The sequence below is a fragment of the Lithobates pipiens genome, unplaced genomic scaffold, assembly GCF_037356315.1.
Source record: "Lithobates pipiens isolate NorthernLeopardFrog02 unplaced genomic scaffold, aLitPip1_a1.2 Scaffold_23, whole genome shotgun sequence".
NCBI lineage: Eukaryota > Metazoa > Chordata > Amphibia > Anura > Ranidae > Lithobates > Lithobates pipiens.
The window spans coordinates 304,233,363-304,247,986 of record NW_027507785.1 but is presented as its reverse complement, the minus strand read 5'-3'; positions in this window follow the sequence as shown (position 1 = coordinate 304,247,986).

The window sequence follows — 14,624 nt, the reverse complement described above, 5'->3', positions numbered from 1 at the left end:
GACATGCCACACTCACATGATGTTTCATCAAGGTCGGCCTGCATCCTCCCAGCTAGTCCAGGCAGCAGTGCGCCTGTAGGCAGCCACCTAGCAGGAGATCGCCCTGCATTCACAAGTGAGATGTCTGCATTCCTCATCCTCACTGGGCCCCTCTCAGCTGTGGGCCCCATGGTGCCCGCGTGTGTCGCTATGGCGGTAGTTCCGCCACTGTCTGATACCCTCTATTCCCAACTTAGAGACTGAGTTTGTTCAACCGTTTTATGCAAAATAAAAATCCTGACAAGGAATTCAAGTGTCGGTCTCTACAGTTACTGGGTTATCAACCCTGGGAACCCCTAGACAAGAACAGCGAGTACGAGCTGGAGGAGGTAATCGGTAAGCCCAGAAAAATTCAGCCGCTCCTTCGGGGGTCAGTGCTACATTAATAAAAATGCCATAAAACTATCCCCTATTTTGTAGATGCTATAACTTTTGCACAAACCGATCAATAAACGCTTATTGTGATTTTTTTTTTTTTACCAAAAATATGTAGAAGAATACGTATCGGCCTAAACTGAGGAAAAAAACTTTTTTTATATATTTTTGGGGGATATTTATAATATTAGCTCCTGTGTGCGTCTCACAGGAGAAGTTTACATGAGGCGTGGGAAACCTGCAAGGAACGTACCTTTCCTCCACCATCTTCTAGTGTGAATCAACCCTTAACCACTTGCTGACCAACCGCCACAGTTGTACTGCCGCAGAATGGCACGGCTGGGCGAAACAATGTTATGTGACGTCGCTTCACCCTGTGGCCCGCTGCTCATCCCTGGAGCCGATACGAGTGCCCAGCGGTCACTATCACCGCCGGGCTCCCGCGATCGCTGCTGACACACGGAGAACCGGGATCCAGTTTCTGTTTCTCTGAGGGGAGAAGAGACAGATCGTCTGTTCATACAGATTATGAACAGTGATCTGTCATCTCCCCTACACAGTCCCCTCCCCCCTTCAGTTAGAACACACACTAGGGAACACAATTAGCCCCTTGATCGCCCCTTAGTGTTAACCCCTTCACTGCCAGTGACATTTTTACAGTAATCAACACATTTTTATAGCACTGATCGCTGTATAAATGCTAATGGTCCCAAAAATGTGTCAAAATTGTCCGATGTGTCCGCCATAATGTCGCAGTCCCCATAAAAATCGCAGCTCGCCGCCATTACTTGTAAAAATAAAATTAAAAATAAAAATTCCATAAAACTATCCTCTATTTTGTAGACCTTATAACTTTTGTGCAAACCAATCGATATACACTTATTGTGATTTTATTTACCAAAAATATGGAGAAGAATACATATCGGCCTAAACTGAATTTTTTTTTTTTATACATTTTTGGGGGATATTTATTATAGCAAAAAGTAAAAAATATTGCGCTTTTTTTTTTTCAAAATTGACACTCTTTTTTTGTTTACAGTGCAAAAAATAAAAACTACAGGGGTGATCAAATACCACCAAAAGAAAGCTCTATTTTTGGGAATAAAAGGACATCAATTTTGTTTGGGAGTCACGTCGCATGACTGCGCAATTGTCAGTTAAAGCAACGCAGTGCTGAATCGCAAAAAGTGCTCTGGTCAGGAAGGGGGTAAATACTTCCGGGGCTGAGGTGGTTAACCGCTTGCGGACCGCCACACGCACAGATACTGCAGCAGGATGGCTGTTCTGTGCCAGAACACGTACCTAGTATGTGATCTGACACTTCCAGGTCTGGCGCACGTGCCGCCGGCGAACCGCTACCTCTGTGATTGGACACAACGGGAGCCAATCAGCGGGTCCGGCGGACGCATTGTCTGCCAGGACCCGCCAACCATTTGGGAGACCGGCAGAACGGCGATCTGCCTTTGTAAAAAAAGGCAGGCCACCGTTCTGTGAGAGGGGAATGTACTGATCCTGTGGTTCTGCTAAGCATGAACACAGATCTTTATGTTTAATTAAACCACATCCCCCACAGTTAGTAAGCACTCCCTAGGAACACATTTAACTCTGTGATCGCCCCTGATGTTAACCCCTCCCACGTCAATGTCATTAGTTCAGTGACAGTGCATATTTTTCAGCACTGATCACTGTATTAGTGTCACTGGTCTCCAAAAAGCATCAAAAGTGCCATTTAGGTGCCCGCATTGTCAAAATATCGCAGTCCTGCTACGAGTCACTCATCGCCGCCATTATTAGTAAAAAACAAAAAAAAAATCCATAAATATATCCCATAGTCTGTATACGCTATAACTTTTGTGCAAACCAATCAATATACGCTTATGCCCTGTACACACGGTCGGACTTTCCGACAGATAATGTGCGATGGGATCGTGTCGTCGGAAAATCCTCTCATGTGTGGGCTCCATCTGACTTTTTCCGTCGGAATTTCTGACACACAAAGTTTGAGAGCAGGATCTAAAATTATGATTGTTTAAATTCCAATCGTGTGTAGACAATTCCGACGGACAAAGTGCCACGCATGTTCAGAGTAAAAACGAAAGCTATCGGCCACTGACCTGTTTATAGTCCCGTCATATGCGTTTTACGTCACCGCGTTCAGAACGATCGGATTTTCCAACAACTTTGTGCGACCGTGTGTATGCAAGACAAGCTTGGGCCAAAATCCGTCAGAAAAAAACAGACGGATTTTGTTTTCGGAAAGTCCGACTGTGTATATAGGGTATTATTGGGATTTTTTTTTTTTACCAAAAATATGTAGAAGAACACATTTTGGCCTAAATTTATGCATAAATTAGATTTTTTTACATTTTTTTTGGAGGTGTTGTATAACAGAAAGTAAAAAATATATATATTTTTTTTTCAAAGTTTTCAGTCTTTTTTTTGTTTATAGCTCAAAAAACAAACAAAAAAACGTAGAGGTGATCAAATACCACCAAAAGGACATACATTTTATTTGGGCACAGCCTCGCACAACTGTGCAATTATCATTTAAAGTAACACAGTGTCGTATCGCAAAACATGGCCTGGTCATGGTCATGAAGGGGGGTAAACTTTTCGGAGCTGAACTGGTTAACATGCTTTAAAGGATCTTTTTTTTTTTTTTTTTTTTTTTTTAGGGTTACAACCTTTTTTCAGTCAAGGCACCCTTTAAAATTCTGCACAATCTCGAGGCACCCAATTCTAAAATGTAAAAAACAAAACGAATAGTTTTACATAATGCAACAACATCCACACACGTAAAGTAAAATATCCTCGCGCCACTAAATAGATAAAAACGACACTGCTGCCACCACTGAAAGGTTGAACCGAAAACCCCAAAGTAGAAAGTAAAAATAGATTGTGCTGCGCTGTATGATCTACACATAAATATCCATAATGAGGTGAACTAAATCAATACACAGTAAAGTGACAATGTGCTATATATTAAACAACCATAACTGTGCCAATGTGCGTATGTGCATAAGTGATAGATAAACTAGAGTATCACGTTCCTCAGAGCGATGCTCTAATGAGAAGAAAAAACCTAGAAATGTCCTTATCTTCTTAGGCCGCGTACACACGCGCGGACTGTTCACCCAACTTTGTCCGTCAAACAGTTTCAGCAAACAGTCCGCTCAAAATTAGCATGGACGGACATGGCCACACACGACGAACGAACAGTTTGCTGAAACCGTGCGCGATGACGTGAACGGCACGTACGACGGGACGAAAAATACGACGTCCTATACACTGCATTATAACTTTCGGCGTGTAAATCCTTTCTGAGCATGCGCGGAACTTAGTTTGACGAACAAGCCTACACACGAGGGGACTGTTCGCTGAAACAAAGTTTCAGCGGACAGTTTTTCGGAATTTCCGAAAAACCTTGTTCAGCGGACTGTTCGCTGAAACTGTCCGCTGAAAGCCCACACACGGGCGGACTGTCCGCCGAAACACTGTTCAGCGGACAAAGTTGGCCGAACAGTCCCCGCGTGTGTACGCGGCCTTAGTGATAAATAAATAACATGGAATAACATAAAATATCTATAAACTGTCCTTTTCTTCTTTGTGGTGAATAATAAGAAAATGTGCAAAATTCATGAAAATTCCTTCTTCTGTGCCAAGAGTCTATAAGTGCAGAAAGTGACTTCTTATCTTCAGTGCTATACATAGTGTATAAGGTGTCCCCTTACCTTCTGGCTGTAAGGTAACAGCATGTAAGTGTATGTTTGACGGGTAACGGATATGTTCCCTATGTATCCAGGTGTCCACCGACCTCCGGATCTGGCCTTTTAAATATGGTGGTGTGTGTCCGCCTTTGGAAGCCAACAGCACTCTGCCAGACGTGGCCAGTTCAGCGTGACCTCAGTGGGTGGGTGTTGAGGGTATAAAGCAGGGATATGCAATTAGTGGACCTCCAGCTGTTGCAGAACTACAAGTCCCATGAGGCATAGAAAGACTCTGACAGCCACAAACATGACACCCAGAGGCAGAGGCATGATGGGACTTGTAGTTATGCAACAGCTGGAGGTCCGCTAATTGCATATCCTTGGTATCAAGGGAAGAAGAGGAGTGGATGCTCGATGGTGTAGTACGTTTACAAAGTAGGTTTATTAAAGTTAAAACGACTAGACTACTCACATTTCTTTACATGTACAATTCAAAACAAGCACGAGCAGGCGAGCTCGCCTACGTCACTTCCGGTGCCTGTGCGTCCCTTCGGGACCAATCTTCCCCAATCCTTCTGAGCAAGCCAGAAGTAGTGAAACATGTCAAGGAAGGTTGGTTCCCAAGTGGAGACATTGTTGTATGCTGTCACTTTGTTGACAACTAATACATATGGTGTAGCACCCTCTACCTAAAGGTAGGTGCTAGAATAGGATTTTTGCTAAGCTTAGGAAGTATAGGTAAATTTAGGCAGGATTATGCTGCACGTTGGGCCTGTTTCTTTTGATTTTGGGACTGGGAGTGTTCAGCGTAGTGGTGGGTGTGGTCACCTGTGCTCTGATTCAGAGATGCCTCCCCTCATTCCAGAAAGATGGTTCTGGAATAGGGGTTGGACCTGAAGTCTGAGTGGCAGGCAGCTTGTGTCAGGAGAAAAGAGAAAAAGAGGGCGCCCTGGCCTTTGAGTATGTATTTATTGAAAACATAAAAAAGAAAACTACTCACAAACGATCTCATAAAATCTTGCGATAAGACAGTAAAAGTAGTCATCAAATAGCAGCATCAGATACTAGACAAACGGGACCCTGATTCAGGGACTGCCGAAGGAGAGCCCACTACTGAGCTCTGAGGAAGAGGGGTTGGTCCCCTCGAAACGCGTCAGTAGGTAGTGAATGGTGCGACCTCTGGAGAGTCCCGTTTGTCTAGTGTCGGATGCTGCTATTTGATGACTACTTTTACTGTCTTATCGGCAGATTTTATGAGATCATTTATGAGTAGTTTTCTTTTTTTATGTTTTCAATAAATACATACTCAAAGGATAATGCACAAGGCCGGTGCTCCCTCTTTTTCTCTTTTCTCTCTTTGACTTTTAGGGTCTCCCACCCTTGAGGGCAGCAAGGCCAGTGTTGATTTTTCCATAGCCGATCTGGTGTTCCGCTTATGCGCAGGAGTGTTTTCATTTTGTTGTTGTAACAGCTTATGTCAGGAGCCCTAACCAATTATCTCTTGGTATTGGCAGGGGGCAGGCCTCTCATATAAGCTGGGGTCACATGCTGCCTCAGAGTTCTGAAGTGCAGGAAAAGACAGCATGGAGTATTGAGTTGCTGTTCCGAGCATCCCCACGTGGGGATGCGCTGAGTGCGGCGTAGGGATGGAGGAATCACTAGGAGGGAGCCTTAGATAAAGATCTTCATCTCTGAAAAAGTATCAAGCTGCTGTAACCGGGGGAACACGGGACTTGCATGCTAAAGAAGATCAGTACGGGAGAAGTAGTAGTAAAGCGGAAGAGAGTAGATCAACGTTGTGTGACCGGGGACACAGAACTGCCAAGTAGCAAAAGGTCAGTGTGAACGGAACAAGAGAAGAGAAGCTATCAAGAGTAGTGTAGAATGCTGCGGCCGGGGAAAGCAGCATTGACAGTATAGGACTGGCTGGGAACAGTAGTTCACCTATTACCATGTGTCAGGCCATCAGGGGGAGGTACCGTGTACCTCTGGTCTGGTTAGCACATTGGTAATATCTTCCAAAAGACTGTATGGCTGTTTGATTCATTGATCCATCAGGGAGAGGCTGTGTTAGGCCTCTGGTTCTTTTATCACTGAGGCAATACCATTATGGTCTGCAAGGTGGAATTATTCAGAGTGATCCTTTCTTGTCACAATGGAAGTGAAGAAGGAAACCGGGAATACTAGATGTTCCTCAATTTTAAAGCCAAGGCTGCCAAGTAGTGTTTTGCAATACACTAAATGCTATGGGCATCTCATATCACCCCTTGTTCCATCCAAGTTGTATCCCGCAATAAACATAACAAAATTGACTCTTCATTGTCTTCACTGATAGATGAGGGTCTGGCAGCAGGGTGATTGCGGATTGCTAAGTAACAAAGTGGCGAGGCCACCGCTACAATGGAGGAGGGCAGCTGATACATTTTTTTCATATTGACCTGATATGGCCATGTGGTCAGGGCCGTTTTTAAGGTAGGGCAAAAGGGGCAGCTGCCCTGGGCCCTGTCATTGTTGTGGGGCCCAAAGCAGCTGCCTCATACTTGCCAACTATCCTGGTTTAAATTTCCTCGTCTCTTGAGGTTTTGGTCCTGTGCTGTGTCCCAATATCTCAGTGTGAAGTGCTACTACTAATGCTGCCCAGCTCTGCCCTATTGTTGTGTTATTATTATTATACAGGATTTATATAGCGCCGACAGTTTACGCAGCACTTTACAACATTAGGGCAGACATTACAATACAATTCAAGACAGGGGGAATCAGAGGGCCCTGCTTGTTAGAGCTTACAATCTAGGAGGGAGGGTCAAGTTATACAAAAGGGTAATAGCGGTGGGGGATGAGCTGATGGAGAAAATAGTGCAGTTGTTAGATGGAGGCAGGACAGGCTTCTCTGAAGAGGAAAGTTTTCAGGGATAGCCTAAAAGTGGATAAATTTGGAGACATTCTGACAGATTGGGGTAGTGAATTCCAGAGGGTGGGCGAGGCTCGGGAGTTGTGTAAAGATAACTCACCTGCAGACCCTGTGTTTACATGTACATTACCGGCATACATTTGTAAATAGAGGTGGCCGGTGGCATTGAGATGTATATCATGCCCCCCGAGGGCATAGCCACAATAATCTCTAGCAACATTCAACAAGCAGAAATCATGTGCTCTAACCTCTAGCAACTAATCAGTGAGCGGTAATGTGTGCTGTAACCTTTAGCAACCAGGCAGTGAGCGATAATGATACACTGTAACCTCTGGCAAACAATCGCAATAGCTGCCTGATCTGATTCAGTAAACTGATCTTGAGTCTAGCTGCTATTTATTGTATGTCTCAAGCAGGTGGAAAGCAAAACTATATTAAAGATGGCCCTGCATGTGGTCGTATTAAGTCAAGGATGTTACGGACATCCTTGCACCTTTATGGGCATGCAGCTGCGGGATGCGTAATCCCCTGCCCACAGCTCATTGGCCTGGTACTGACAGCTGACTTCCAGCTCATCCACACCCAAGATCCTCTTCAATTGCCAAATAAAAAACGAAATCTGGATTCAACGCTACATTGCATTAGTGTCCTCAGTACCGAGTCCAGTGGTGCAGACACATCCTGCTGGGTCTGGGTCAAATACACTCATTTTGCCCTCTTGTTAAAACAGCTCTGAGTACAGATGGGTAATATTTCAGACGACAAATAAAAGTGAATGTCTATATTTAGGATTTTGTTGTGCCGTATATGAAGATTATCTGATTAATCTGATTACAGACTCAGCATCTGGCTGTAGGATGTTGTGTAGGAGGGCATATTGCAACGTTCAGTACAAATGTCAAGCACTCGCATATGTGTTTGGAAACTGCCACGTCATTCATGGAGGATTATCCCGTGTTTAGAGAGATCTCTTCAACAATAACAGAAATAATTGAATTATTAGAACAGAGTGGGAAACAATTACATTGTGTTCATAGTACGAGCATCATTAGACTTATCCATGTTGTTTTTAGCAGTAGCAGAATGTTGTACCATTATAGCCATCAATTAATGCACAAAGTTTGGAGTTTTAGCGATGCCCTTTATTAGACAATTTGGATTATTAAGGACACAAGCTTTCAGAATAACTCAGATCCCTCTACCAGACTTTATACATTGCCTTTTAAAATTAATTCATAAATAAGACCAACTATCTTTGTGGTTTGTCATCCAGGTGAATAGTAGGAGTGCAGGAAGGTAGAGGCCGCAGTATATCCAACAACCTGATGGTGGCACTGTGCCAGTATATCAGGCTGGTAGGAGCCCCATGAAGACTAATTGGGGTTGATTTATTAAAGGCAAATAAACTCTGCAGTTGTACTCTACAAGTGCAGTTACTCCGGAGCTTAGTAAATGAGCAGAAGCCTTGGTGACTTCCATCATCCAAATTATATGCAAGCAAAATTGCTGTTTTTTTTCTATTTTCCTTGCATGCGATTGGATACTCTTTGCAACGTGAAGCTTTACCTTATTTACTAAGCTCTGGAGCAACTGCTCTTTGCAAAGTATATTTACCTTTAGTAAATCAAGCCCGTGGTCTCCTTCTATGGGTTCCAGGCAGCCAATATAACAAGTATAGGCGCAAAACAAGTCAGACATCATAAATATTCAGATACAAATCTGCTAAGAAAAAAAAAAGGGAGTAAAAATAGAGTCTGATCAGTCCATAAAATTATTATCCGCTAAAAGAGTCTATTTAAGAATGGTGACAAGGAAGAAAAAGCGTCCAAAAGATGCAAACAGGGCTGCCATCATGATAGGGTAGAAACCACTTCCTCAGCTGCAACAAAGTACAAGTGGAGAGGCGCCTCTGGGTGCAGTCGTTTAGAAATAACGCTTTTAATAATAGATGTAGATCAACTCATATTTTTTTGAAATAAACAGGCATGGTATTAATAATCCCCGAGTCCTAAGCGGTAGGGATTCCTTGCTGACAACTGTGGGATCTTCCGGCAGATGGAGGACGCCGGCTCCGGAGAGCATCCTCAGAGCGACGCGTGGAACGCCCAGGACAGTTTGCTGTGGGTGGATGACGTCATCAAAACTGGATGCATTCCGAGAGCGTGCGCACTTGACGACGTAAGCAGGTCGCGCTCCTTTGTCAACATCTGTTGTCAAAGGAGCGTGACTTGCTTACATTGTCAAGTGCGCACGCTCTCGAAAGGACAGGACAGCTTGCTGCGGGTGGATGAGGTCATTAAAACTGGACGCGCTCCGAGAGCGTGCGCACTTGACGGTGTAAGCAAGTCGTGCTCCTTTGTCAACATCTGTTGACAAAGGAGCGTGATTTGCTTACATCGCCAAGTGCGCACTCTCTCGGAACACGTCCAGCTTTGATGACATCATCTGCCCACAGCAAGCTGTCCTGTGCGTTCCATGCCTCGCTCTGAGGATGCTCTCCGGAGCCGGCGTCCTCCATCTGCCAGAAGATCCCACAGTTGTCAGCAAGGAATGTGTCACTATTATTAAAGTGGTTGTAAACCCTTACAAACCACTTTGACTTACAGGTAAGCCTAGATTAAGGCTTACCTGTAGGTCCAAGAAATATCTCCTAACCCTACACGGTTTAGGAGATATTGCGCCGTAGACAGCGGCGCTCAGGCGCACTGAGCGCGCCACAGTTAACGGCGATACATGCGATACTATGCGATGCATAGTAGTCCATTATGCTTTACCTTTGCAGCGAATCAAAGAGGAAGTAAACGCATCAAGGTTTACTTCCTCTTTAATACCATGCCTGTTTATTTCTACAAAATGTGAGTTGATTTACATCTATTATTAAAAGCGTTATTTTTAAACTACTGTACCCAGAGGCGCCTCTCCGCTTGTGTTTTGTTCCAGCCAGCCATCCTGGGGACAAGGGCAATCCTATTGGACACCAAAGTCCCACTAGATTCGGGCAGTCATTTTGACTAAGAATTTTTTAAAAAATAAACAGGATACTGCATTATTCAATGTGCCCGCAGTGTGGGAATAAGATAGGGACAGACTCCTTACTGGTTAGGTAGAGAGTAGGGACGGTGTTAGGCAGAGGTACCTGTTGAGGAGGGAAAGAAATTGATTTACTATTACAGGGTCTTCTCTGTCTCCTACTGGAAGGCAGATATCTGCAAGAACATTTGGGGATCACAGTGTGAATAAGCGGTATCATAGGTTTCGCTGTGAGGAAACACAATCAAGAACTGAGTCGCACAGGGAGGGGCGGGGGTTGATTGTGTTTCCTGTCATGTGGGACCAGTCATCTCTCAGGCTGCCGTCCTGGAAGACAACTTGAGAAATAATCCATTTAATCCATTTTGGAATAGGGCTGTAACATAAAATGTGCAAAAAAAGTAAAGCGTTGTGAATACATTCCGGATGCACTGTATACACTATAGCAGTGATGGCGAACCTTGGCACCCCCAGCTGTTTTGGAACTACATTTCCCATGATGCTCATGCACTCGTCAGTGCAGTTGACCATCATGGGAAATGTAGTTCCAAAACATCTGGGGTGCCAGTGTTTGCCATTGTAACGACATATTCGACATATTTGCTACGGAAGTGACTTTCCGTCACCGCCATCTTGTTACACCCCACACTCGTCCACAGTAAGGCCGCGTACACACGGGCGGACTGTTCGCCCAACCTTGTCCGCTGAACAGTGTTTGGGCGGACAGTCCGCTCGTGTGTGGGCTTTCAGCGGACAGTTTCAGCGGACAGTTGGACGGACAAAGTCTTTCGGAAATTCCGAAAAACTGTCCGCTGAAACTGTGTTTGAGCGAACAGTCCGCCCGTGTGTGGGCCTGTCCGCTGTACTTTCGAAATGAGCGGACTGTTCCCGCTCGGAAAGTCCGCCCATTTCGAGCGCGTGTACAGGTAGGCGGGGCCCGCGAAGGAGACGTCGCGGGCTCCGCCGCCTGGAATGGGCTTAAAGGGGAACCCCAACGCCGAAAAAAATCGGCGTGGGGGTTCCCCCCAAGTCCACACCAGACCCTTGTCCGAGCACGCTACCCGGCCGGCCAGGAAAGGGGGGCGAGCGAGCGCGCCCCCCCTCCTGAGCCGTACCAGGCCGCGTGCCCTCAACATGGGGGGTGCCTTGGGGAAGGGGGGGGCCGCGCGGCCCCCCCACCCCAAAGCACCTTGTCCCCATGTTGATGAGGACAAGGGCCTCTTCCCGACAACCCTGGCCGTTGGTTGTCGGGGTCTGCGGGCGGGGGGCTTATCGGAATCCGGGAGCCCCCTTTAAGAAGGGGGCCCCCGGATACCGGCCCCCCACCCTATGTGAATGAGTATGGGGTACAATGTACCCCTACCCATTCACCTGTGAAATAAAGTACAAATAAAAACACAACACAGGGGGAAAAAATATTTTATTGCACAGCCGGGGGTCTTCCGTCTTCGGGGGTCTTCTCGCCGGACTCCTCCGCTATGTGTGTGTAGCTCTTTTGCCAGCGGAGGAGTCCGGCTTTCTTCCTCCCCGCCGCCGGCCTCTTCTCCCGACTTCGGGGGTCTTGTCCCCCTCTTCGGTTCTTCTGCCGGGCCACCGCGCCTGGTCCGGTGGCCCGGTCTTCTGTCGCCGTCTTCCGTTCTTCTGTCGCCGCCTTCGGTTCTTCTGCCGGGCCACCGCGCCTTCTTGTAGCTCTTTTACAGGCGGTGGCCCGGTCTTCTGTCGCCGTCGCCGCCTTCCGTTCTTGTTCTTCTTCTTGTTCTTCTTGTTCTTCTCCAGGCGATGTTGACTCGACGAGCTCTCCGGCCGGAATGCCGGGGACGCGCTGTGCGGTCACTTATATAGTGACAATGGGGCGGGGTCACATGGTATATGTCACATGGGTTGGTCACATGGGTTGATGTCACATGGGGAATATGACATCGTAAGGGGGCGGGGTCACCATGTGACATCAACCCATGTGACATATACCATGTGACCCCGCCCCATTGTCACTATATAAGTCACAGCGCAGGGCGGCTCTGGCATTCCGGCCGGAGGGAGCGACGTGTCAACATCGCCTGGAGAAGAACAAGAAGAACAAGAAGAAGAACACGAACGGAAGGCGGCGACGGCGACAGAAGACCGGGCCACCGCCTGTAAAAGAGCTACAAGAAGGCGCGGTGGCCCGGCAGAAGAACCGAAGGCGGCGACAGAAGAACGGAAGACGGCGACAGAAGACCGGGCCACCGGACCAGGCGCGGTGGCCCGGCAGAAGAACCGAAGAGGGGGACAAGACCCCCGAAGTCGGGAGAAGAGGCCGGCGGCGGGGAGGAAGAAAGCCGGACTCCTCCGCTGGCAAAAGAGCTACACACACATAGCGGAGGAGTCCGGCGAGAAGACCCCCGAAGACGGAAGACCCCCGGCTGTGCAATAAAATATTTTTTCCCCCTGTGTTGTGTTTTTATTTGTACTTTATTTCACAGGTGAATGGGTAGGGGTACATTATACCCCATACTCATTCACATAGGGTGGGGGGCCGGTATCCGGGGGCCCCCTTCTTAAAGGGGGCTCCCGGATTCCGATAAGCCCCCCGCCCGCAGACCCCGACAACCAACGGCCAGGGTTGTCGGGAAGAGGCCCTTGTCCTCATCAACATGGGGACAAGGTGCTTTGGGGTGGGGGGGCCGCGCGGCCCCCCCCTTCCTCAAGGCACCCCCCCATGTTGAGGGCACGCGGCCTGGTACGGCTCAGGAGGGGGGGGCGCGCTCGCTCGCCCCCCTTTCCTGGCCGGCCGGGTAGCGTGCTCGGACAAGGGTCTGGTGTGGACTGGGGGGGAACCCCCACGCCGATTTTTTTCGGCGTTGGGGTTCCCCTTTAAGCCCATTCCAGGCGGCGGAGCCCGCGACGTCTCCTTCGCGGGCCCCGCCTACCTGTACACGCGCTCGAAATGGGCGGATTTGCCTCCTCCTTACGTGGGCGAGTCCGTTCATTTCAAAAGTTGAGCGAACTGTTTGCCCAACCTTGTTCGTCAAACAGTCCGCTCGTGTGTGGGCAAGTCCGCTCATGCAAATTTTGAGCGGACTGTTTGACAAACTGTTTGCCGAACAAGGTTGGGCGAACAGTCCGCGCGTGTGTACGCGGCCTAAGAATACACTAAAAAGGGGTAAAGCGGACATGTTGTTACACCGACCGGAGTTTTGTATTTTACACGTATTTATAATAGTAAAGTCAGTTTATATAGTGAAATACAGGACTTACAACTCTGTATGACTACTTAGATCTTGAATTTTAAAGGCAGCGGCAACCCTGCTCATCTCATAGGTTTGCTAATCTGACAGAAGTTCACAGCTTTTAACCACTTTCAGACCGGACCATTTTGATGGCTTAAGACCAGACCACTTTTTGCGATTCGGCACTGCGTAGCTTTAACTGACAATTGTGCGGTCGTGCAACGTGGCTTCCAAACAAAATTGACGTCCTTTTTTTCCCACAAATAGAGCTTTCTTTTGGTGGTATTTGATCACCCCTGCGGTTTTTATTTTTTGCGCTATAAACAAAAATAGAGCGACAATTTTGAAAAAAACACATTATTTTTTACTTTTTGTTATAATAAATATCCCCCAAAAATATATATATAAAAAAAAAATTTCCCTTAGTTTAGGCCGATACGTATTCTTCTACATATTTTTGGTAAAATAAATCTCAATAAGCGATTATTGATTGGTTTGCGCAAAAGTTATAGCATTTACAAAATAGGGGATAGTTTTATGGCATTTTTATTATTTTATTTTTTTTACTAGTAATGGCGACGATCAGCAATTTTTATTGTGACTGCAACATTATGGCGGACACATCGGACATTTTTGACACATTTTTGACACATTTTTGGGACCATTGTCATTTATACAGCAATCAATGCTATACAAATGCACTGATTCCTGTGTAAATTACACTGGCAGCGAAGGGGTTAATCAGGGGGTGGCAGTGCAGGGGTTAAGTGTTCCTAGGGGCGTGTTACTAACTGTGGGAGGCTGGGCTTTGTGTTAGTAAACACTGATCTCTGCTCCAATCACATGGAGCAGAGATCAGTGTCACTTGTTGCTAGGCAGAATAGGGAGATGCTGTTTACAACAGCATCTCCCCGTTCAGCCGCCCCGTGAGAAGATTGCGGGTACCCCCGCAGCGATCGAGTCCGTGGGACCCGCGACCGGACTCACGGGGGTCCCGACTGGCATGCGAGAGTGCCGCGATGGCAGGGTGGCATATAGAAATGGACGTACCTGTACGCGAATATGCCTGCCCGTGCCATTCTGCCGACGTACATCGGCTTGCGCCGGTCAGGAAGTGGTTAAAATTCAACATCTAAAGAGTCAGACGGAGTTCTAAGTCCTGTATGTCACTATAGAAACTCACTTTACTGTTATAAATACGTGTAAAATGCAAAACTCCGGTGGGTGTAACAACATGTCCGCTTTCCCCCTTCTTAGTGTATCCTTACTGTGGACGAGGGTGGGGTGTAGCAAGATGGGTAGCATGCGGTGTAGTGGGTAGCACTCTCACCTAACAGTAAAAAGTTGCTGGTTTGA